A 21,921-nucleotide genomic window follows, 5' to 3' on the forward strand; every position below is an offset into this window, starting at 1 on the left:
ATCAGCTGACATTCATGGAGAGGTTGGCTGTAGTGCATATATATTGCTGAGACACAATAGATGCCTACCAGTATGGGCAAAGACCATTTTGTAACCTCAGTAGTACAGTGCAAAATAGAGAAAAGTGCTCTATTCTTTCACTGAACCTTCCTTTTTTCATCATTTCTTCTACCACCTTCTCATATCCACACCAGTACTGTTCCCCACCTTTGAGCCACTCTTGTGGTTAAAGGAGCCATGCCCAGCTTTGCCTTGGCTGGGTTAGATTGACTGGCAGATGAAACTAAAAATAAGTCTGCTCGTGGCATTTTTCAGACTGTCAGGCCAAGAGCTACTTCAGGGGAAAAAAAAGGAGTTTTGGATAGGAAAGTTAAATCAGTAGCTAATGTTATCTAAGTGCTTTGTATGAGTAATTTAATTTGAATTGTACAAGTAATACCTTTTTCCTTTGGTTATTAGTTTTTAATTATACACTTTAGTGCTTGTAATTATAGAAGAGGCAAACAGTACAAAATGTATAAACATATCTCTAGTGCCATTGTCCTCAAGGATAATTACTGTTAACAGTATATTTCCAGATAAACTGGACCTTATTGTATTTATTTATTGTTATGCAGCTGACTTTTTTTCACATAACAGTATCCTTGGTAGCCGTCTCATGTCATTAACTTTCAGGAGGGCTGCATAATACGTAGATCATAGGAAGGAATAACAATTTAACCACTTTCCTATAGATGGGTATCAATAAGATTTTCCCAGTTACACTCTATGCCAGACAATGTTTGGAGGTCTGGAGAAAGGTTAGTAAGTACTGTTAATTTTAATTTTTTTTTCCTTTAAAAAATTTTTTTTCAATTACAGTTGACATCCAATTTTATATTAGTTTCAGGTATACATTATAGTAGTTAGACATTCATGTAACTTACAAAGTGATCCCTCCCAGTAAGTCTAGTACCCACCTGACACCATACATAGATATGGCAATGTTATTGACTCTATTCCCTATGCCATTCTGTTAACTTTTTCTATTGTCATGTTATAAGAATAAGCACTTATAGTGCTAAATTCTTTACCTACATCAGATATACTTGGCAACAACCTATGTCATAGGTCTTATACTCCTTCCCAGGTAAGGAAAAAATTGAGTCTCGCTTGCTGAAGGTCTCACAGCTCGTGTGGAAGAACAAGGATTGAAACTCATGCCTGTCTTATCACAAAATCTTATTTCTTTTCTTATCTCTAAGTCTAAATATATTATAAGCAAGTAAATGTTTTTTCTATCAGTGTTGTTGTTAGAATTAGCTTGAATATAATTTTCGTGTTCTATTTAAAATTCAGTCCTTGTCGATTGGTAGTCTGTGGTAGTCATTGTCTGTCCTGTCTCCCCCACTTTGCTTTACATGCATAGTTCTCTTTGAGTAGGTTTGACATATGGCAGTTTGAAGTGCCCCTGTGGCTCATTTTACCTCCTATTTCTTCTAGTGTGTGGGTTAGAGAGTATTTGAAATAAATGTCTGTGTAGCTATGTTCAAGACTGAGAAAAATGTCTGATAATAATTCATAAGCTTCTATTGGCTGTGTTGTAAAAGTTTTTACCTCGTGTATTGCTTTGCTCTCCTTCAAGCCTATGGCACTCTAAGGTAGTAACAGCAGGAGAGAGGGCATCTCCACTCAGTCAGGGGAAGATGCCAGGCCTCTTACCTAGCCTGTTGGGTGAGGGGGAGATTTTATTCTTCCACTTGGGAGTGGCTTTCCATACCCTGCCCCTTATTTACCTCTTTGGCTTCCTGGAAGTAAATGTATCCAAGAATGAGTGTGCTTTCCCTCTAGGCCTTTTGCTCAGCTCAGTGAAAGCTCTACTCTGGACTGAAACTTCCTGAATGTTCTGAAACTCTTCTTGCTTTGTAAGTGTGTATCGAAATGAGATATGGAGGAAGGAATCTCGAACATTTTGTTGGAAAGTATTGAATTTTAACTTTTTAAGAATCCTGGACTACTTCCAGGATCTGTTAAAAACCATTCATCTGGATTGCCTTTACACTTAGAGTCTGAAGTAAGCCATCTTGACATGTTATTTCAGGGTTCTCTGATAGTTAGGCTTTGTTTCCTTCCATAGGTTGAAAGCTCCCTAAAGATTGGGACCATGTTTTTGCTGCTTTTGTCCTTCTAACACCTAGCCCAGTCTGTCAGCCAGTAGAATTGATTGGCTTATCACTCATCAGGTGATAAGTGAACACTGGTTTTTAGAGTGTTTCCCTTAGAAAGCTTTGAGCTTAAGTGGAAAGGATTGTTACCTAGATGGAGCATAAACATCTAGCAACTAAGGATGTGTGAATAATTTTAGGCAAGATACCATCATCACAGCAACTGACCACGCTTAGGTATTTATACTGGTATTTATATTTGGTATTTATACTGGTATTTATATTTGCATATAGATAACCAAGAGTTGATAAAATAATATATTTTAATTGTAAGATTTGTTGAGAAAAAAATATATACATATATATCTCCATCTGATGCTGGCTGAGGAGTGGTGCATGAAGTCTCTCACTTTTCCTGCCTTGCTCAGTTGAAATGCCAGGAGAGGAAGGGGGGAAGGGCTGGCCACCTGCCACTGCAGCCTGAGTGGCCTTGCTAAGTAGCCAGTCCTGTCCTATCTGCTTCCTCAAATGTTTTATCTTTGAGCCGGGAGTAGTGGGGCATGGGGAGCGGAGAGCGTTTTGCTTCTCTGATGGTAGAAAACTGCTTTCTCAGAACTAGCAAGAAAGAAACTTCAGAGATTACTGGCCCAGGTTACCATGGCAGGACTAAAAGATGGATGATTATCCATGTTATATTATTTATTCATAAGTTCCCGTTCTTTAGTGCTAATCTTATTGTGACTGTTTCCTGCTATTGATTATGTTTCTGTAAATTAGAGTATTTTCCACATAGAAGGAAAAAAATGGATATAAATGAATCCAGTGATAATCCAGAATATGCTATGTAGGTCTGTCATTACTATTTTAATAATGAGCAGTCATCTTTCAGAAAAGGAACTAAGTGGTTTAGGGCTTTCCAAATTGCATTGTGATCTCTTTTCCTTTGGATTATCAGTTTAATGTCAGCTTTCCCATCGAGATCATTTGCTTCCTCAGGTGCTTTACAATGTAATTTACCAATATTCTCCTTTTTTACCTACTCTTCACATTTTTGACACCTCATTAAAACAAAACAAAACATCCTGCCACCACTTAGGAGTGATAAAAGCCTAATTTCAATGGAAGACTTGTCTACAAAGCTTTATTACACAATTATGAATGTACACGCAAAGGCTATCCTTAGCATTAGAAGCTGACAACATCATGCAGGATGCTTAACATTAAAACGAATTGTTTTGCTGTTTTAAAACAAATGGATAGTTTTTAGGAAATAAAAATCTACGAGTCTTGGTAGATAAGAAAACAGAATTGCAAAGAACTAGGTTATATTTGCTACCTAGGAAACTCCTCTCAGAAAGGCTAAGGCATCAACAATTGTCTTTGAACATTTAAGAACCAGAACTGAGCTTTAATTATTGTTTATCATTCAAATTCAGTTTCTCCCTCTACATGATGGTCTGTTATCAAAGTAAACTACATAGACTTCACAGAATAATATAAATCGTTAGATTTTATTCCACTCCTTACTTTTGTTTTGGAAAACAAACAATTCTTAGGTACAAGTCACATCCCACTTAAAAATTATGACTTTGGTATTTGCCTCACTCTTTTAACTTGCTAACCTAAAGTGTGTTTTAAAAGTCTGCCTCATTTTACAGCCACTATAGAGTAGCACTGATCTCTTTCTAAAATTTATTTTTTTGAATAGGTAATATATTCACATGGTTCAAAACTCAAAAAATTTTAAAAAGCATATAGTGAAAAGCCTTCGAAACCTGTCCTCCAGCCTCCTATTTCTTTCTACACCTAGAGACAGTCAGTATCATCAGTTTCTATACATCTATACCACCCCAGCCCCATCATTTTTACACAGTAGTGGCCCACTGCACTGTTCACACAGTGTGTTTCTCCCTGAAGAGTATATAGCGTAGCTCATTCTTTATCAGTACACACAAAAAAAGTCCTCTTTTTCCTCTTACAGTTACAGTGTTCCTTTATTGATGGACATTTAAACTCTTAAAATCTTGGCTTTTACTCCTTCTGTTGACCAACTGTTTATTGAGTACCTGCTATATGCCAGACATTGTTCTTTCCACCCAGGATAACAGTGTCTAAAGCAGAGGGAATTTCTTACCCTTATGGAGCCAGTTCTAACCTTGGGGACATGCAGTAAAATATGACACATAATTTGTACACTTATCAATTTGTCTGAGTGCCAGTATGCTTGTAAAATGAACTCAGAATTGGAATATGTGATTTAAAGGGTATGTATTTTTTCATTGGGATAGTTAACCGCCAAATTGCTCTTTGATGTACTAGTTTACATATCTACTACTAGCAATGTTTGAATGCCCGTTTTTTCATACCGTTCCAACATAATGTGTTATCATACTTTTTTATTTTTACCAATATGATAGGTCAGAAGGGTATGTCAGTGTAATGTTCATTTGTGTGTTTTTTTTTTTTTTTTAAAAAAAGCTTACCATTTGTATGTTTTGAAAACCATTTATATTTTCTGAGACTGCTCTTATTCTTTGCTTTTTTTGTTGAGTTTTTCATTTCTTATTTTTAGAGGTTCTTTAAAGGTTACTGATCCTTAAATATTTTTATTAAATAATTCATTCATTTTAGACCCTGGAAATGTGAGCATTTTTCTCTTATCAAGCCTTTTCATATCGTTGAATGTAATGTTACACGTGAATATCATTGTTGTGTCTTTACTAGAAATTACAACAGTAATTTAACTTCTCGTTTATCATTTAGGGAAGATGTTACAGATTTTTAAGTACTTTAGCCTAAAGATTTGAATTTATAAGAACTAAAGTATAAAATAAGTATATTATGTTTCTATGTTTGGTTATCATAAATAGTAGTTAGATGATCACCCATGCTTAACATATAGGTGTACCTGACATTTTCTCCTGAATTGCTGAAATAGCATTTGTCAGTTTTCATCTTTATCCCTTGTAAAATTGGAGGTAATGAATGGATGAGAAAATCAATACTTAGACTAATTTAAAGCTGAGGGGGAAGAACACCTAGAAATCACCAGTTAGGTTACTTATTTTAAAACTCAAGAAATGGATCCCATTCAGGGCATATTTTTGTTTGGATTCAATTTCTGCCTTCTCTTTATCTCTCCTCACCGAGAATAAGGAGAGGCTCTGGAAATTGCCCTCCCCCCATCAGAGTCCTCATATTTCCACTCAAAGAAAAGAGTACAGCCATTCCCTTTACCACTAGCCTCTTGTTACTACTCAGCAAAATCGATCAAATTAGTCACTTCCTCATTGCTTCTCCCAGTCTCCAAACATATTACCTTGTCTTTATTATCTTTTGTCTCCTTCTCTTTCTTTATCTCCTTTATTAACTACTTGCCCCCATTCCCTAAAACTAAAGCTCAGAACATTGAGGCCATCTGCTTTACTCGGGCTGTAACTTCTCCTTAGGAGATCTTATTCGTTTCTGAAATTTCAGTGGCCATCATTTCGATACAAACATAAAATGTGACATAATTATGTTGAAGGACTAGATGAGAAGTAAAACAGGGATGGAAGAGTTTAGTCCTCTGATTAGAGAAGTAAAATAGAGATGGAAGAGTTTAGTCCTCTGATTAAGTAGCATAGCAGAAATGTAGTAAATCATAAAATTTGATAACCAAGAAATAGTCATATAAGCATGTTACTTTAAAAAATTGAGGCCAGTACTGGAGGAAATGCCTAGAAGATTTGAGGATACTTAATGCCTCTGGAAAGGTAGACTGGAGATAGGGAGGGGAATAGTGGAATTCTTTTTTCATCTGAAACAATTTCATTCTCTTACTTTTTAAACTTATGTACACATTATACTTTTACATGCTGGTATTTTACAGAATTATGGACTGGGAAATGCATCTTTGTAGAATTGGTTAAAATGTAAGATAAATGAAGGACAGACACCTTGTCTTATTTATTTGCGTGTTCCTAGTGCCTAGGATAGACCTGGTATATAGTAGGGATTTGATAAATATTTACTAAATGAATGAAGCAGTTGCAGAGATGAAATTTCTGGAGAAGGAGTGAGATTTAGAACCTTTGGGATAGAAGGCAAACTGTTCATACACTAGAGTATTATTTAGTTGTAAAAAGGAATGAATGGATACATGCTATAACCTTGCAGATATTATCCTAGGTGAAAGAAGTTAGTTACAAAGACCACATATTTTATGATTCCATTTGTCCAAAATGTCCAGTATAGGCAAATATTCAAATTAGATTAGCAATCGTCAGGAGCTCATGAAAGGAGAAAACGAGGTAATGGCCTCAGGATTTCTTTTTAGGGTAATGACAACGTACAACTTTGTGAATATACTTAAAACTTTTAATTTTATACTTTAAATGGATGAATTATATGGTATGTGTATTGTATCTTAATTAAATTTTTTTAAAAACAAAACAACCCAAGTCTCTGAAATGAAATTTTCTTTTCTAAGCTAGAAGTATCATTAAGATCTGTTGTAACAATAAATAAGTAACTGATCCTTACTTATAAAGTAAGATTGGCTTTTTCCTCACATGTTACTTACCAACATATACCTAACATTAATAATGTCTTAAAGTGTATGATCTAATAAAGCCAGTAGCTTGCCTTGTAAATTTCAAGTAAGATTTCTGAAAACAGTGTAGCCTATTTTGTTGTAAGTTCATTTGGAGAAAGCTTAAAACATGAAGACTGGATGGGTAAATAAAGTTGGATTTTACCGATTGGATGATAACTTGAATCTTTAGAGCAAAAATATGGAAATTGTTAGTTGGTTAAGTCTCAGAACTTTCTTATTAGCATATTTTTTTGCAGCTGTACCATAGACTCTGGTATCCCGGGAGCGGTTTTAGAGGCTGCTACTGCAAGTGATGTGATTAAAACCCAAAGAGGTCATGTTCAAGAATTTTGCAACCTGTGGGTCAAGTATTAGATAAGGCTCAATATGTTTTCATGTCTTGCTGTAAAGTCAAGCACTTAAAAACTCTTTCTGCTAGAGTGAGAGGAATAGAGCCCTGAAAGGACAGTAAATGGGAGCAGAACCAAGTAGGTTTAAGTGTCGAGTGTCTCTTAGACAGTAATTGCAGTGACGGTTACTTAAAGAGTACAGGTAAGGTTTCTGGGACTGGATTTTTTTTAAAAAACTACCTGTTGCTCTTAGTGTAGAATAAAAAATGTAGCTGTTTAGTTTTTTTATGTTATTGAGTTCAAATACTATTTAGCATCTGTATCCATTATTCTTCTATACCTTCTTTTTAAAGGTAACATTTCATTTTAGTAAATTTTTATCTAATTTTATCTTATTCAAATTTCTCCAATTTTCTCCCAAATATCCTTTTCAACTGGTTTATTGAAATGAGTATACACTCTGGTGTGTGCGTTATATTTGATTTATTTATTTAAATCAAATTTACTGGTGTAGCATTGGTTAATAACGTTATATAAGACATTGTATGTGATTATTTTCTTTTAAGTCTCTCTTAATCTAGCATAGTTCCTATCTTTTTTCATTTGAAAGAATAATAACACTGACTTATTGAGAACCTGAGCCAGTTATTCCTCAGAACAACTTTTGGATGAGGTGATTGTTTCCTTGTGATGTCATTTATTCAGCTATTTCCTATATTTCCTATAAGCTAGAAATAGTATTCAGTAGTTTGATGTATCCAAGTGAAGTATTTTTTGCTTGAATGCCAAACAGGTTATGTCTGAATTTCATAATGTATCAATCACATCAGAAATCATATCTGGACCACTGTTGATAATGTTAAGATTGTTCATTGGATTAAGATGATGGGAGTATATAAGATGCAGTTAGATTCTCCCTGCACCTTATGAATATCCTATGTAATGTCGCTTTGGCACTTTACAAATCACCATCAGCCATTCAACTAGTGATTTTAACTTAATTGATAACTCTTACCTGAATCCACAGTTTTATGGGGTTTTCAAAATGATATTTTCTAATTCTGAAATTCCTTCTACATGTATTAGCTAGCATTCTTCTGTAATGAAAAACTAGGTAGAACTAGGGCTATTTGGTTACTCTAAAAAGTAAAATAAATGCATAATTTTTTGGTTTTAATTGCCAATTTTTTGAAGTTTGAAGTTGTTTTAATAGACACCTAACTTCCCAGGATGTCGTACGCCTGTTTTCCCTTACAATGCTTATGATTTAGTTTGTTCCTCTGGTCCCAGCATCTTCTGCTAGCTAAAGTGATTTTGTAACCATTTGTGGTGTGTGTCATAGACTCCACTGTTACTCAGATGAAGTTTATAGGCCCCCTTTCCAGGAGAATATTTTTAATTGCATTAAATAAAATACAAGAGATTACAAAGGAAATCAATTATACTGGAATGTAGTTATCAAAATATTAAAAACTAATTTGTGATAAAATATATTTGCATCTTTATTAATGCATTAAATAACACATTCTAGCAGGCCTAATAACTATTATAAATTCATAGTAGTGATAAGTGTAAATGATATTTCATTATACCTGCAACAACTGTATTACATGAAAATATATGGTTTTTATTAGTAACAAAGTCACAGGTACTGTCAGTACTACTGTATTTCCATAACAGTATGTTTTTACATTTTAGTTTTAAGTTAATGAAAATAAAGATACAATTTTATTCCCATGTAAATCTTGGGTTCCAGGTTAAGAACCTAGAGTGAGAACTGTGATGCTGGTATAACAGACCACTGAACGCTGGTCTCCAGGTAGAAGAACAAACCTTGTCTACATGGAAGCGTGCTGCCACTTTGGCCCCTTGGCACTTACCAGGCAGCATTCATCATGGGGAAAGGATTCAGACATGAATTTTATGCCTTTAGTAGAGTGCCATTTAGGTTCTTGACCAGGAACAGTAACTTTATAAAATGTATCTGGAAAAAAATCAGAAAACTTGTAAATACTGTCATTTAATGTAATATTTTTGGCTGTCCTCTACTAGATTCAAGTTTCAAAAATTGGCCCCTCTGTCTAGTATAGGTTTCTTCTTTTGTTGCGGGTGCTTCATTCTCTAATTAGCTTATCCAAAACTGCCTTAAGACCTGTGTTTCATTCTTCAGGAGTTCTGTTTGAGCAATCTCTCTATATGCTTTGTTCTATGGGGCAAGGACCAATAGAGAGGGAGGCTGGCGCTTGTGTGCATTCATTCATTCACCTCTAGGATACTTCTGCATTGTTTTCCAGGAAGGGGCCCTTCACTTAGCAAAGGAGTGAGTTCAGATACTCAGGGCAAAAGGTCAGAGAAAAACCTTCCCCATTTTAAAATTATATTATGTTGTTTTCTTTCCGTTGAATTTTAAGAGTTTTTTCAATATTTTTGGATACAGTTCTTTATCAAATATACATTTTACAAATATTTTCTACCAATCTGTGGCTTTGTCTTTTCATTAACAGGGTCTTTCACAGAGCAGAAGTTTTAAATTTTAACGAAGTCCATTTTACCAATTTTCTTTCTTTCATAGGTTATGTTTTTGGTGTTGCATCTGAAAACTCATTGTCAAGCCCAAGATCACTTAGGTATCTTATGTGTTATCTAAAGTTTTGCAGTTTTGCGTTTTACATTCAGGTCTATGATCCATTTGAGGTAATTTTTGTGAAAAGTGTAAGGGTAGTGTCCAGGTTCATTTTTTTTTTTTTTTGTATGTGGCTGTGTTTTCATTTATTTTTAATACTTTTTCAGAAGAGGTTTTTAAGTTGCTAAATAATGTATCTCAACCTTATCTTTCCAGCTCTTATGGAGTCTGTTTTTGGCAATGGTCCCAAGTAATGATCTCCCCCACAGTCATTAGATGGTATTACGTGAACTGTTTCCAGCACAATTTCATCTTTTCTTAAACTGTGTTTAATACAAACACATATGCTATGATACATTAAATATAAGGGTTTTGTTTGAGAAAAAAAATGTTTGTTTTAGTACCTCTTTAAAGTTGTATCTAATTTATACTTATAATCATCAATTCTTAGGATTCTTTTCACCAGTATAACTTTAACATTACATGGTACTAGATTAATTGGAGACTGAAGTATAATTTTTACCAGTTCCTCCTTGAAACACATCTACCACATTTTTTTTTAAGTTTATTGGGGTAACATTGATTAATACAATTATATAATTTTGGGGTGTACATTATAATTTGACGTCTATATATTCTATTGTGTAATTACCACCCAGAGTCCAGTTTCCTTCAGCTACCATATATTCGATCCCCTTTACCCACTTCACCCTCCCCCTACCCCCCTATATTTGACTCCCGTTACCCCGTCTACCTTCCCTCCTCCCCTACCTCCTACCCTCTGGTAACCACTAGTCCATTGTCCATGTTCCTGAATCTCCGTTTGTCCTGTCCATTTGTTGCTTTTAGGTTTATATCCCACATAGAAGTAATATTATGTGATTTTAAACTTTTTCAGTTTGGCTTATTTCGCTTAGCATGATTATCTTGAGGTCCGTCGATGTTGTCGCAAATGGCAGTATTCCACCTCTTCTTATGGGTGGGTAATATCCCATTGTATATATGTCCCATAGCTTCTTTAGCCAGTCATCTATCTTATGACACTTCGGTTGCTTCCACATTCTGGCCACTGTGAATAATGCTGCTATGAACATAGGTGTGCAAATATGTTTTCGGATATGAGTTTTCAAGTCTTTAGGGTAAATACCCAGCAGAGGGGTTGCTGGATCATATGGTAACATCTACCATATTTTTGATGCAGTAGTTAAGGTTGTGATTTGATTTGTCATTATTTGTCCCAGAAGATTTTAACATTTGGGACTTTATTAGATCTTAAATAATGTTAACAGATACCAGTATCAGAGGGAACTCTTTGGTTTATATTATTAATAATTGTACCTTTCAGGCAATTGTATCTCCCCCCACCTCATCCTTCCCAGAATTGTCATCCAGTGGCAAAAATTTGTTAAACATATTAATAAGGTTATTTCTGAAAAAATAGAAATTGATAATAAATGCTAACAAATGTTTTCTCAGCATCTGTTATGTGATCAAACTTTTATAAATTATTTTTTACCCTAATTCTTTGTTGATAGATTCTCTTTTATTGACTCAAGTAAGGAATCAGGCTTTCCTTAGGTAAACATGAGTAGATTATGGTGATACATTATATTACGTATGTTGTCCCTGTGCTGTATATACACTGTATACTTCATTTTTATTTAAGCATTTTTATTCCTGTGTTTGAGATCAATTTGTTTTATTATTGTAATCCTTTTTATATTTTATAATTGATGTCATGTAACATGAGTTGGGAGACAATAATGTATACTGAGTATGTTAGGAATAGTCCCTTGTCACTGGAATTATTGAATCTGTACATTTAAAGAAATAAAACTAGTAAAAAATCTAGTAAGGAATTTTTATCCTTTGTAGTTCTTAAATAATTTTTTCATTTTCTCTGTATTGCCAGTATAATTTTATTTTTATGAATACAGAAGGATAATATATGATAAAAATCAACCTTTAAGTTGTAATGAAGTTATTTCAATAAGCGAAGTAAAAACTTTTAGTATTAAGACAGATGTCAAAGTTTATTTGGCAACATTCTTTCTCAATGGCATATGGAATAAATAGACATCCAAATCTGTGGCATCGTAAATTTACAAAATATGGTATTTGTCAATGTAATCTCCATGAGGTGGTAGGGGGATGTTCTTAGTTCCATATAAACATTTACACATTCAGACTGGTAAGACTACCATAGGTTTCATTTGGCACCATTTTATTCAGAAGGATACAGGGCATAAACTGTAACTTGTCAGTATTACAGTGGGAGTCCTCGCAGCAGTCCATGTAGCAGTTCATACTTTCTGAAATACTCTTCTCACAGCTCTGGTTTCAAGAGATGATATCCACATGGTGGATAGAATTCCATAGGCATAATTTCCAATATCCTCTGCAAGGGACTACCTAATTACATGTCACCACTCTCAGAGAAGCTCAAAAATGTGGCTTTCTACTAAGTATCTGTTGTATTTCCAGTCCAGATGCAATTTACTAATTTTGTAATTTCTGGCATAAGCAATATTGCCAAGTAACATGGTGGCATGCTGTCTTATCAGGTTAGCAGGGATTAACCTAAGGTTAAATTCCCATACATAAAGAGAAGGAGGAGCTTTGCTCATCTTTAGTCCACAGTCATTGGTGTTTTTTTCATTTGTGGCTTCTTGTTTTAGAATTTTCTTCATGTTTTTCTTAACTCCAAGATTATTTTTAAAAGTCTACATTTTAAAAACTGGTTTCATTTTTTACATTTACATACATGATCTTTGAGCCACCATTTTTCTGTATGATGTGAAGTAGGAACCAAAAGTTTTTTCAAATGACTAATTAGTTCTAATCATTTATCAAATAATCATTTGTTTTCTAATTGGTTAGAATTGTCACTATTATTATAGAGCAATTATTGCTAAGAGATAGTCCTTCAAACTAACAAATGGTTGAGTATGTTCAAAATGTAATAAAACCCTTTTTATAATCTTATGATTGTGTATTGTGTTATTTATCTGGTGAGGATTTATAGAGTCAGTTTTTCTTTTCAAAGAAGGTATGTGTAATCTGAAGGCTGTTGTGCTTATTTAGGTGGCCTTACTTTGAAAGCTAACCACTCACTATAGTAGAAGGTGTCGAATTAGGGTTTTGAACAACAGGTCTAGTGTTAGGTCTGCCACTTTACTAACTGCTGCTTTGTGCAAGTCAGCATCTCTATGTATGGTTTTGCTCAGTTAAACTGTATGATTAATAATCCCCCTTCTGCCTACTTCTGAGTATTGTTGAAATTAGGTGGGATAATAGATTTAAAAACACTTTCAATTGAGAAAGCAGTTTAAATGTAAGGAATGATTGAATCTTAACTTTTTCTCCCTTTCTCTTGTAGGTAGTGTTGGTGCTTCTCTTCAGTGCCAGTCCATCCATCACGACCACATTTGTCATGACGACACTGACAAGGTGAGGTTCATGTTGATGTTTACCATGATGAAAATGCATTCCCTTATATTGCTGGATTCATTTGTGTAACTCAGGACATAGAGGGCCAGGAGGGTGTTACTTGAAGGGCACAATATTGACATGCTCCAGAAAACTTGGGATAATTCTCAAGAGGTGGGCTGGATTCTTGGTAAGCTCTCCATTTCCCTACTCCCATCTTTGTCACCATGCTTCCTCTTTTCTTGCACAGCCTGAATGGATTATCTTAATATATGAACAAGAGCTCCCCAAACTGATAACTTCTAAGCATTGTGTATCTGTTTCCAATTAGAAATATCCTAGACATTCCAATTTGGTTTATTTTTATAGTTGATCATGTTAGATTATAGTTTCTTATACTTGTGTTTTTTTTTTTTTTTTTTTTGGCTCTATTTCTGAAGCCCAATTTAAATGTCGAGGACTGAGAATGGAATCTGTCTGATTAATGCAAAAGAAACCTACTTTGGGCTTGATTTTTTGTTTGTTTTATATCTAGTCCAAACTTTTGGTGGGTTCGTTTCATTTTGGTATTTTGCTTCTGTTCTTTTTATCTCTAAAGAAACTTGATCTTTGAGGGCTTTGTAGTCATCAGGGTTCTTGATCGTCCAGCCTTTGTAGTAGATGCTAATGTGGGCTTGGTGTTTGGAACATCTGGCTGCTGATGTTGGATGGGCTTACATTTAGTCTTTCTTACCATTAGTCTCTAGTGGCTTCCCTCCCATTTCCTGTGTCTTGTATGCAGGAATGTACCACTCCCTTGGTAGTTTCCCCTTGCAGACCAATCCAAGTGATCTTTTTCTCTGTTGTTTTAATCAAGATCCTCCTCCCTCATCCTGTTGGAGCTAGATCAAGAAGTTGGTTGATCATTGGGATTTTCCAAATGGTTTTCTGTATTCTGTGTGCTGCTCTGTCTGTCTTTGTGAGCTTTGTTTAGACAGATTTCATTCTGTCGACAGAGACAGAGGTATGCTTTTAGCATTCCAGAATCTCTTTTATTATTACAGTAATCCAGAGGCATGGGTTTAACTTCTTTTAGAAGCAAGCCACTGAAAGAGACTTCTAGATGGTATATAGTTGGTTCCATAAACTTCAGTATACCACAGATTTTAGAAATAAGCATTTGAAATTAAGAATGATGACAGGCCTTTGAGCCACACTTCTCTTGCTCAGGCCCACTTACATGTCTGGAAGTGTACTTTCCCTTTTAATAAAACTTTTCTGCTGTTAAAAAAAAAAAAGAATGATGACAGAAGGTAAGGGCGAAATCACTTTAGGTCAGTAATATGCAAACAATTGCGTTTCCTAATTTTAAAGATATTTTGGGGCTAAATTTTCTTTCTCCTGCTAAACATAATATGTTTCTATTCATTTGTTCATTTATAGTGAGGGAGTCAATCTGCACTCTGTTCTGTCTCCTGGCTGAGAGTCTGGAGATGAAATTTCTGTCCGCCTCTGCAAGATGAGATTTCTATCCACCTCTGTATCTTTCTGCTTTAAAATGGTTTTCCTCCTAATTTCTGAATCTTTGTATGACTGAGTTTGTGCTTTTAGGAGATGGAATTTTTCCTGAAACACATGGAGAGGGGAAGGGAAGTTTAAGGAATTTCGTCACTTAATCAGTAGATAAAGAACTTTCAGAAACTGCCTTCTCTCTCTCCTGCTTACCATTTGTATTCTTATGATTGTTTCCCAGAGGGAAATGGAGAGAATGGATTAGGATATCTTGACTAAATTTATAATTTATTTAACTGATTCAGTCAATACTATTTATCGATTGGTAGCTATGTGTCTAGGCTCTTAAGGAACGAATCAAGATACAAAACAAAGATTGCTTTTTTTCATGAGTGTACAGTCTAACTAGAGGAGGCAGACAATAAAAATAACCATAATACATAAATTATATAGTATGTTACAATAAGCATAGTGGGTTAAAGAAAGTGTAGAGCAGAATATGTGGGATGAGGACCACCAAGAGTTGGATGGTACAGATGGCTTTGAACAGGATCATCAGGCATTATTCTGGGGAAGAGGGTGATGGATACCACGTTTAAAAATCAGATCTCTGTGTTTGCAACTCCTTCTGACTTATTTCTTTTGATAACAAATGGGTATTGGTTTTGCAAAAACAAAAATGAACTTGCTGCCTGATACATACTGTTTGGATGTGTGTGTGTTCTTGTTTCTCTCTCTTTTTCTCTTACACACACATATGCAGAGAGAAAGAGGGAGAGAGGTGCGAAAGGGAGGGGGCAAAGAGAGAGAGAGTTGAAGGGGTTATAGAGCACAGCTATTTTTATTTTTAAAATAAAATTGGAAGCTGGGACCCCAGTGGGAGAAATGACTTGCTCAGGAGTCACCCTACAGTGCTTGTGCTAGATCAGATCTTCTCTCCCCGATACAAGTCATATAAAAATAATTACTTAGCTGTTCTGAACAAATTGTTAAAACACATATTGATTCTTTGCTATTATCTTCACTTAATTTTCATGCATTGTTCATTTCTCAGATTTGGGGATAAAAGGTAAATTTTTTAAAAAAGTTGCCTCAGTTTTAACTAATCCATGTGTGACTGGGGTGGAACCAGAGGTCAGGCAGGGAGAAAGAGGGATAGTCCATTTGTTGGGCCTCCCTTTTATAGTTTTGGAAGTGGTGGCAAGTCCCCAAATTTATGGCTTAGCCTGTTTTCCAACTTAAGTTTCTCTGCTGATGTGCATTGGCTTGTACTCTGTAGTGCTAGAAGGAGCCAATTCCAGCTCTGAGGTTTATTATTAAGTACTGCAAGTTGCAAACTCTCATATTTATCAGTTTGTATTAGGCACAGCAATTCACACAAGCCCTCCAGCAATATTTTCATATTCATTCATAGTGCCACAATTTTCAAGTGGTGAACACTTCGTTATTTATTATATATTTGAGTTATCTACTATATATCAAGCAAGTGTTCTAGGCATTGGGAGCAGTGCATTGAACAAAACATGGTTCTTACTCTTTTGGAGCTTACTTTCTATAAGTGGGTTAGGGAGATGATGAGACAATAAATAAAAGGATTCTTAATTGGTCATTCGTGCTATAGAGACTAATGAGGGAAGAGTTACAGGAGAATTGAGTGAAGGTTGCCTTCTAAAACAGGGTAGTCATACCACTTTTTGAAGTAAGGGTTGTTTAATCCTAACTTGTACGTAAGGAATGGGAGACATAAATTAATTTGCCCAAAGTTACCCAGTTAGTAATTAGTAAAATGGGATTCAGATCCAAGTTGCCTGTCTCCAGAATCTGTATTCTACCACCTGAAGAAATCCATTCCTAATTTAGCTCACACACTCAGCTATGATTTGCTCAGAGGAAAATATATCTGCAAGTGTGGAATGCCCTCAAGAATCACTGTGTAACCAAGTCAATTGGCAGGCAATCTTTGCTTGTCAGTTTTTTCTTGCCCAGCTCCTTTTGGCCTTTGTTGTGATCCATCACTATATGCTATTCCAGGCTCCCCTAACCCTATAGCTCTGCATACTCAGAATTCTGTGCTTCTTTATAAGAAACATTATGTTGTATGTTGCTGCATTGCAGTGATCAAATGTAGCAGTACTGTAAAAGTATAAAGTATAACACAAAAATGTGATTGTGATAGCTTATTTAGGTGTCACATAGATATTGAAATATTAACTCAGCGAATGTCAACTTAGGAATAGTCACTTCTTCATGGTGAGGACAAGCTTGTCATGGGGAATTGGTCTCTCCTGAAGATGAGATAAAATATTGAACATTTTGATAAAAGGAGACTGTTCTTTCAAGTGAAGTGAATCGATTTGTGGCCTCAGTGGTACACTTTTCCAGAGTGGCCCAGTACACTTCAGGATGGCCGGCCATTTGACAGAGAAATAGGAGCAGTTTTTCTTAACTGTGCGTGTATGAATGGCTACTCAGAGCATAAGACTTTTTTGGATAAAATTTCCTTATGCTAGCCTTAGGTCCATTTGTCATGGAAGAAGGCATTAATCCAGTTTGTGTACAGGTAATCCTATGCAGTCTGTTTTCAGGGAATGTGAGAAATGTGCTACTGGTTTTTCTCCTGTGACTGTATTATCCTTTTATCTTGATCTTCCAAATTTTTTAGGTTTTTTTTTTTCAAACTACCAGTTGAATGTAAAAAGATATGCAGCACTTTTTTTTAATCTTTATTCCCTCTCTCCAGGAGTAACTATTAAAATTTTAGTATTAACAAGAATTTTTAAAGTTTTATTTGTATAAAGTATTTTTCATCTTTGCAGTCAGTATTTTCTGAACAGGAAATGTGTATGTACAAAGCACATACTCAGAAATCACAAATATGTAAACACTTTTGACTTTAAATTCTCTAAAATGGATAACTTAAGTCTTGGGAGATATGAGACCATGCCAAAATGGGAAAACAAGATCCCTAAGAAACTATGCCTCAGTCACACACCTTATCCTGTGAAGTGTCTTTAGGTAGCAGCATGGAAAGAGTATGTGCTTTGGAGTCAGAGATCCAAGTTCTAATCACCACTTGGCTTTATGCAAGTTCTTCAAGCCTCATTTTCTTCATCTGTAAAATAGGGCTAATAACCTATGCTATTGTGATTGTAAAAGATTAGCAATTGATATTGAGCTCTTGACTATGTTCCTGGTACTCCTGTAAGCGTTCTGCATGAAATCATTTATGAAGCGGGCACTATTACTATCCACATTTAAAGGTGAGGAGGAAACTAATAGACCATTTAAATGATTTGGGAACAGTCACATACAGGCAAGTGGTTGTGCTGAGATTTGAACTCAGGCAGCTTGACTCCACAGTCTACCCTTAGATATATAAAGTCTCGTAGTGCCTGGCCCGTTGACAGGACTTAATAATTGATAGTTGTTATTAATGTTGACATTTTTATTCAGAACACAAAAAATAGAGAGTTTAATAAAAAATATAGTGACTCACTTAACAGCTTTCAGATTCACATCTCTCTCTCTTTTTTTCCCCAGCCAATTGTCTTAAAACTCAGTTTCTTTTATTTTTTTTTTGAATGAGATTTTTTACTCTGTTTAAATTTCTTCCTTTCAGGCTTTGTCACTCTTACCATTTTTAAAAAGTAGTATTTGAATATACTAGGAAGCAAGGTTGATGCAGTCAAATGTAGCTTCTAATGTAATGTTTGACAGAAGCCACAGGTCTTTTTTGGTCCTGACAATTCATTTTTACATTTAGAAGTGGGGTGGGAGGGGGGATAGTAGGGGCTGTTGGACCAGAACAAGGATAATAGATATGTTGCATACGGGTTTCTATTTTTCCCTTCTACCCTCTAGTCATGACCAACAGATTGAGGTGGTATTTGAGAAAAACTGTTATCTTTGGATTAGATTGTTTCTAAAGTTTATTCCTGGTCTCCCTATGATTCCATATTGAGGGGATAATAAGCTTCTGATAGTATTTAGACTCTGAAGCCTTAAACAGCCCAAAAGGGTGTTAGTAAAGAAACAACAACAAAAAGTTAGACACATGGAAGATTGTTTTACACACAGTTTCTTAGGAACATGAGTATATACTTAAGTCCTTCATTTATACCATGATAGAAAAGGAGATAGAGAAAGATCATGTAGCCTGATATGGGAATCAGAATTAAAAAAAAAAAAAAAAAAAAAACTAAAAAACTAAACATTGTTTATCCAATTAAAAATTAGTGAAAATAGGACTAATTCATAAAATTGTTTTATTCTTGGTATTTATGTTCACTTTTAGTGGAATACCACTAAGGTGTATAATTTTAAATCAAAAGAAGAAAAATAAAAAGCATAAAACTTGATTTATTAATGAAAAAGAAAGGTTTTAATGAAAGCTTTTGGAAACATTTAGAAAATGAGTAAGGATAAACTACAAAATAATATGGCAAAGTGAATTATCTATTTGGCTATTAAGTGATAGACTGGGTTAAAAAAGCAAATTGTAACTATATACTTTATATAAGAGACCTACCTAAAACAAAATGACACCGAAAGGTAAAAGTAAAAGATAAAGCGAAGATAATATCAAGCATATGCAAATAGAAAGAAAGCAGAAGTGACATTTTTAATAGAATTCAAAGCAAGGGTTATTAATTTGATAGAACAGTCATGAACCATCACACTTTAAATATTTAATCCAAAGCTCATAGTATAATAAGAAATGACAAAATCACAATTGTAGAGGCATAGGATGCTGTGGAATTAGAAATACCAGTTAAGAGGTTAGTGTGTTGACAGTAGGTATATTAGTTTTCTGTTGCTGTGTAACAAGTTACTATAAATGTAGCAATTTACAACACATTTATTGTCTCATGCTTTAAGTGAGCCAGAAGTTGAGGCAAGGCTAAGCTATCTCCTCTGCTCAGAGTCTCATAGAACTGTAGTCAAGGTGTCAGCTGGGCCTTACTCTTGTCTGGAGTCTCAACTAGGGAGAGAATCTGCTTCTTCTTGGTTAATTCAGATTGTTGGCAGAATTCATTTCTGTGAGGCTATATGACTGAGGACCCCAGCTACTTACTGGCTATTGGTTGGAAGACAACCACAGGTCCTAGAGGCTGTCCATAGTTCTCTGCCATGTGATCCTCTCCATATGCAGATTACAACATGGCTGTTTGCTTCTTCTAGGCTAGAAAGGGAATATTTCCAATTGGTTGAGATAGTGAAACATAATCACAGGAGTGACATCCTTTCACCTTTGCCATATTCTTTTGGTTAGAAGCAAGTCAAAGGTTTTGGGAGATTACACAAGGTCATGACTCATTAATGGTCACCTTAGGATATGTCCATCACAGGAAGCAAAAAAAAAAAAAAAAAAAGGATAATTTGAATAACATAATTAGCAGGCTGATTTAATAGTTCCAATAACATAAAACATGCTTTAAATTTTTTGATCTTAAAAAATTTTATTAGCTTTATTGAGGTATCACAGAATTCACTGCTTTGAAGTATATATTTCAGTGATTTTTAGTATATTCAAAGAGTTGAACAACTATCTCCACCATCTAATTTTAGAACATTTTTATCCCCTCAAAAACCAAAAGCAATTAGTATTTATTAAGTGCCTATTATGTGCCAGGCACTCTTGAGTCGCCAGAGTACAGTGGTGAAAAGACAAAGAAGATCCATGTTTTTCTAGTACTTAATTTTTGTGGAAGGGACAGAAAATGAACTGTTTATACCAGTAAATTAAACCAGTAAATAATCAGATACAAGTGCTGTGCAAGTAATTGGACAGATGGCTCCACTAGATTAGGTGTTAGGTAAGGCCTTTAAGAAGGTGACTTTTAGGCTAAGATCTGAATGATAGCGATGAACAAGTTCTAGGGAGGAGAAACTGCTGTGTAGGGGTCCTAAGGCTAGAAAGAGTGTGTAAACAGAAAGAAGGCTGATATACACAAGCAAGGTGAGTGAGGGTGGAAGTGGTATGAGATGAAGCTGAAGAGGTAGGCACAGGCCAGATTATGTAGCTCTTTATAAACCAGGCAAAGAACTTCAGATTTTATTCTACTGGTTATGGAAAACCTTTGGAAGGTTTTAAGCAAAGGAGTGACATGATCTGGTTTATATTTCAAAATACCCCCTTTGCTGCTGTTATGAGATTTTCTTCATAGTTGTGGTAAAATACACCTAACATAAAATTTACCATCCTAACCATTTTTAAGTGTGCAGTTCAATAGTGTTAAATATATTCACATTGTTGTACCATATCCAGAAATTTTTCATCTTGTAAAACAGAAACCCCATATCCATTAAACAATAACTCCTCATTCTCTCCATCCAGCCCCTGGCAACCACCATTCTCCTTTCTGTCTCTATGAATTGGAGTGCTCTGTGTACCTCATATAAGTAAAGTCATACAGTATTCGTTTTCTTGTGACTGGCTAATTCCACTTAGCATTATTTTGTAGCATATGTCAGAATTTCCTTTCTATTCAAGTCTGAATTAATATTCCACTGTATGTATATAACACATTTTGGCTATTGTGAATAATGCTGCTAGGAACATTGGTGTACAAATATCTCTGAGATCTTGTTTTTAATTCTTTTGGGGAGATACACACACACACATCTGGAAGTGGAATTGCTGGATCATTTCTATTTTAATGTTTCAAAGAACTATACTGTTTTTCCATACCATTTTACATTCCCATGAACAAGTTAAACAGGATCCAGTTTTTTCATATTCTTACCAATATTTATTGTTGTCATTTTTTTAATAACAACTATTTTCCTGTGAGATAATATCTCATTGTGGTTTTGATTTGTAGTTCCCAACTGATTAATGATGTTGAGCATCTTTTCATGTGCTTATTGTCCATTTGTTAATCTTCTGTAGAGAAATGTCTATTCAAGTCCTTTGCACATTTTTAAAATCAGGTTTTATATTTTGTTGTTCACTTGTAGGAATTCTTTATATATTTTGGATATTAATCCCTTAGCAGACATTCGATTTGTGAATATTTTCTCCTATTCTGTAGGTTGCCTTTTCACTCCATTGATTGTGTCCTTTGCACTGAAGTTTTTATTTTGAAATAATCCAATTTACGTATTTTTTCTTTTGTTGCCTGTCCTTTTGGTGTCATATCCAAGAAATCATTGCCAAATCCAACGTCACAAAGCTTTTCTCGTATATTTTTTCCTAAAAGTTCTATAGTTTTAGCTCTTATGTTTAGATCTTTGACTCATTTTGAGTTAATTTTTATACATAGTGTAAACTAAGGGTCTGTCTTTATTGTTTTGCATATGGGTATC

At 34.9% G+C, this 21,921-nt stretch overlaps 1 protein-coding gene across 4 annotated transcripts in view; it reads left to right on the plus strand.

Moving 5' to 3' along the window:
* RNF38 (ring finger protein 38) overlaps nt 1-21,921 on the plus strand; it is a 104,907-nt gene that overhangs the window by 29,093 nt on the left and 53,893 nt on the right. For all 4 annotated transcript variants that reach the window (XM_016130298.2, XM_036238388.1, XM_036238389.1 and 1 more), the window contains exon 2: nt 13,073-13,143. The gene's annotated coding sequence lies outside the window, so the exon portion shown is untranslated. The remainder of the gene's footprint in view (nt 1-13,072; nt 13,144-21,921) is intronic.

The sequence above is a fragment of the Rousettus aegyptiacus genome, unplaced genomic scaffold (genome assembly GCF_014176215.1).
Source record: "Rousettus aegyptiacus isolate mRouAeg1 unplaced genomic scaffold, mRouAeg1.p scaffold_m13_p_3, whole genome shotgun sequence".
Taxonomy (NCBI): Eukaryota; Metazoa; Chordata; class Mammalia; order Chiroptera; family Pteropodidae; genus Rousettus; species Rousettus aegyptiacus.